The sequence below is a fragment of the Palaemon carinicauda genome, chromosome 33 (assembly GCF_036898095.1).
Source record: "Palaemon carinicauda isolate YSFRI2023 chromosome 33, ASM3689809v2, whole genome shotgun sequence".
NCBI lineage: Eukaryota > Metazoa > Arthropoda > Malacostraca > Decapoda > Palaemonidae > Palaemon > Palaemon carinicauda.
Window position 1 is genome coordinate 22068294 of NC_090757.1, and position 5000 is coordinate 22073293.

Here is a 5000-nt window from a genome sequence, read left to right on the forward strand (position 1 = left end):
TTAGTCATTCATGTTATTCGACGAGAGAGAGAGAGAGAGAGAGAGAGAGAGATTCACATTGAAGAGAAACTTTTTATCATTAGTCATTCATGTTATTCGACTTGAGAGAGAGAGAGAGAGAGAGAGAGAGAGAGAGAGACAGACAGACAGACAGAGACAGAGGCAGAGACGCAGTCAGTTATGCTTTCATTTATCATAAGGAAGGCGAACGGTTTAGTCCCTACGAGAAAAGTGGGAAAAAAAGTATTTTATTCGGGACAAGAGGGAGAATAGAAGTAAATACGTGTTGAGGTAGCCTATTGGAAACGCCATTGTCTGGCGATCTGCAGGACTGACTGGGATTAGAGACTCGCTCAAGCTCTGTAGTTTCTCTAAGAGCTAAGGCTGGGGTCTTTGGGGGAGCCTATAGGTCTAACTGTTGAATCATCAGCAGCTATTGCTCAACCCTCCCTGGTCTAGCTTGAGTGGATAGGGGACATGGATGCTCATCATATATATGGTCAGTTTCTAGGACGTTGTCCTGCTAGGGTATTGTCACTGTCCCTTGCCTCTGCCATTTATGAGCGAACTTTAAACCTTCAACAGTTCCAAAGCTCTGAAAGAGGTTGGGAGGGGTTATAATAGATTTTCCATCCAACAAATATAAGTAATAGGGCAAAATACATTTTCTTTTGAAAGTGAAAAACACACTTTACTAAAATTCTAATGATGGGTACGCTCACTCATTGTGACCGATCACCACTTGACACCAGACTCCTCCCCATTTAATCCTGAGGCTAGTGTCGTCAGTCCACCATATACTGTTACACTGTAGGCAGTACTTAATCTTCGCATCTTTCCTTCGGCCCTATTTGCACCTATTTTTAGCCTTCTACTTTTTCTTTATATTTCTTTCTTTCCATTTTTCTGTCCATTCGCTCAATTATGACTGTGACAATATATTGGTTTCCCTCATTCGCAACTCTGCGTTGAATGGAGTCCTCTATCCCTGCGGCTAGTCATGTAACTCAATTTCTTGTACCCATAGACCTTGCAGTAATTTTTAATTGTTGAAATTTCCCAGATGCCTTTAAAATGACTATGGTGTTCATTCATTTGAATAATAACACTATGCCAAAGCCATTATTTTCACTGCAATTCAGTATGTACAGGGAATGTCAAATTGGAGTACATTTCTTCTTCAGAATTGAGTTTCATTTTTTCTTTCTTGAACTTTGGTTTCTTGTTTTCGTTTGTTCTGGGAAGGAAAAGGAGTGGTAGGTTTCCCTTATGTCCTATTGTTTTTTTTTTTTTTTTTTTTTTTTTTTTGGCTGCCCTTAAGATAAGAAAACTTAATATGGTGTGTCATCTGGTGTCAAGTTCTTGCCTGTCTAATAACCTTTATTTTTTTTAAAGCACTTTTGCAATTAGACAACATCTGTTCTTGTGGAAACATAAATTAATTGATATGATTGTTTTTTTTTTTAATTATATGATATAAAATCCATCAAGTTTCGAGTTCTAATTCCAATGTTGGAAATATTTGTTGATTCCATTCCGAGAGAGAGAGAGAGAGAGAGAGAGAGAGAGAGAGAGAGTATTTTTTATCACAAAGCCTTCACTAAGTCAACAGAAGCTTAATAAGAAACTAGGGATCTTTTTCATAACTATAATATAGAACTTTGTTTTCATCTGAAGCTTTAAAACATCTGAGACACAAATAGGCTCAGCAAATCGTCTGTTTTCACGGGAAAGACCCAAGCAGAAAATCAAGGGTCTTCCGATATGCCATGAGGGAATTTTCAAAAAGAGGAGCCCATAGACCAGATGGGGTCTACTTGACAGTCCAACGTCTCTTTATTCTGACTGTCAAAATACTAGCCCACGTGGCTGATATTCGCAGCTCATATTAGGCCTACCACTTGCCAGATCAGAGGAGCACTGATAGAGTTCTCTTGCTTGAGGGTACACTCGGGCACACTATTCTCTCTAATTTCTCTTCCTCTTGTTTTGTTTGTTAATATAGTTTATATAGGAGAGATTTATTTTAATATTACTCTTAAAATATTTTATTTTTCCTTTTTACCTTTCCTCACTGGGCTATTTTCCCTGTTGGAGTCCCTGGGCTTATAGCATCCTGCTTTTCCAACTAGGGTTGTAGCTTAGCAAGTAATAATAATAATAATAATAATAATGTTGAATTGCGAGCGAAGGGAGTCATGGTTGAGCCAGTTGAACCAAGTGATTTATTAGCTAATTAAAATAACGCCAAAATACTAGATCACAAGGCTATGGAACCGTCGGACAAGAATTACAGCCCCAAGCTAGATAAATCCCATTGTTAATAATATTTTCATGTTTTGGAATGCAAAGTAGCAAACTCGAGAAAGGTTAAAAAGTGGTAGTATCCTCTGATAAGTTTTACAAGTCTTCATCGAGCTAACAATTTGAGTTGTTGCCAGGAACGAGGTCTGAACATCATAGCCGGCTCGGGTGATCATGATTTGCATATCCCTATTGGCTTTCGTCTCTTACTTAAGGGAGTAATCAAGGGCTGGAAAGAGAGATAATGATTTAAAACGGGGGAAACGTAATTCATAAGTTAATTCTGGTGAATTGAACATGAGGTGAATATTAGTTTTATTGAGGTATATAAGAACAAACGGCTAAACTAGATTTTAAAATGGATTCCAAAAAGGCAAACAAGATATTAATATTCCCGATGAGGTAAACTAGAGTTTTTGATTGCTTCAAACAGACAAAGAAAAACTGGTAATTATTCCTAAGAGAGAAAAAAAGAGGAGGATTTCTAGATTGGTAAACATGAGCTAAAACTGATAAAAAAAAAGTGCGGCATCAATGGCTATGGATGAAGCATATGGCACTTTTACTATCTAGCCAGTGTTTACCTATCGTCGCCGAAGACCGATGTGCAACTAGGAAAATGTTTGCACAAATCTAAGATAATGAGGCAATGAGGACGAGCTCTCTCTCTCTCTCTCTCTCTCTCTCTCTCTCTCTCGAGCTGCCTGGGCTAAGGAGAATAATGGAATGACCATCATAAAGTAATGTAGAGGGACTCCGTCTGTGGCTATTTTTTTTCTGGGTTTCATTGGACCGTGAAATATACATATCAGGAAGTGGTCTCTCTCTCTCTCTCTCTCTCTCTCTCTCTCTCTCTCTCTCTCTCTCAATTTTATTGTTTTGTTAACGTGAGCATGGTATTATGTACCTGTTAGTCAGTCGATTATAGTGGGTCGTAACCAAGGGGGGAAAGGGTGTCGGGGAATGCAGCCTCATACCGAAATTAAATGATACATAAAGATGATTCGTAATGTTTACGCCACGTAGTCGGGTCTAAGATTTGACCTTTTCTTTCGAAAGCCTCAGTACTGCGTATTATACGTGAAGTTTTACCATGTGACCAAATAGGGAAACTTGAGCAATTCAAACTTGGTGTAAGTTTCAATTTTGTTCATGAATTTTAAACGTTTCGTGTATCTTTTGTCATTTATGTAATTTTTTTTAATTTTATTAGATTTGGGTTTTTATGCATATGTATAGCATTTTTATTTTTTTCATCTAATATATATGCACACATTATCATACCTACATACAGTATATGTATATATGTATTATATATAATACGTATATACAGGTATATTTATGCATGTATATATAGAATAAGTCAATATGCATCTTCCGTTGAAAAGGCAGACTGCTATAAGCCCAAGGGCCCCAACTGGGAAAGCAGCCGATGACGGAAAAAAACCTCAAAGTGAAGAATGAACCCAATCATTAAAATCAAATCATATAAATAAAAAAGTTTTAAAGAAATAACAAACGGATTTTGAAATAGGATAATTTCAAACTGGTGAATATATATATATATATTTATATATATATATATATATATATGTATATATATATATATATATGTATATATATATATATATATGTATATATATATATATATATACACAGTATAGATATATATATAGATATATATATATATATATACATATGTATAATTTATATATATATATATATACTGTATTATAATATATATGTAAACATATACATGTGTATATATATATATATATATATGTAAACATATACATGTGTATATATATATATATATATGTATATATATATATATACATACATACATGTATATATATGTGTATATATACATGTATGTATATGTGCATATATATATATATATATTTCATATATATGTGTATATATATTGTATATATATATATATATATATATTACACACACACACATATATATATATATATATTACACACACACATATATATATATATATATATTGAAAGGGTAACAAGCGAATACGATTTGTATTGAAATTCTCTTAAGTATAATAATTTTTGGTTGTTGGATAATCCAGAAAAGGAATTCTGGAACCCAAAAGTAGCCTTGCATCCTACCTTGGACCGCTTGTTTTAGAAAATTATAAATGCATTAAAATATTGTTTCAGTTATATTTTTATATGTGATCCTGTGATCTATTTTATTTATATATTTATTGTTTTTGATAAACATTTTGAGATACTACCGCTAGAGAGTTACTGGGTCCTTTGACTGGCAAGATTCATTACATAGTATCCCTTTCTGGTTAGTTTATTTTTACTTTGCCTGCACATGCACTGAATAGTCTGGCCTATTTCTCACACATCCTCCCCTGTCATCATACACCTGGCAACATTAAGGTAACTGAAACATTCTTTTTCACACAATGTGTTATCTACTGGACTGTAACTGTTCAGTGACTATTTACCTCAAGACTAGCTATGGTAAGCAACTTTCCTATGAGAAGGGCACTTCAAAATCAAACTTTTGTTTCTAGTCTTGAATAGTGCCACAGCCTCTGTACCATGGTCTTCCACTGTCTTGGGTTAGAGCTCTTTCCTATGAGAAGGACACTTCAAAATCAAACTATTGTTTTCTAATCTTGAATAGGGCCACAGCCCCTGTACCATGGTCTTCCACTATCT

General features: G+C 34.7%; 1 long non-coding RNA gene across 3 annotated transcripts in view; it reads left to right on the forward strand.

Annotated features, from left to right (window-relative positions):
• LOC137625887 (uncharacterized) overlaps nt 1–5000 on the forward strand; it is a 199960-nt gene that overhangs the window by 149769 nt on the left and 45191 nt on the right. The window lies entirely within an intron of this gene.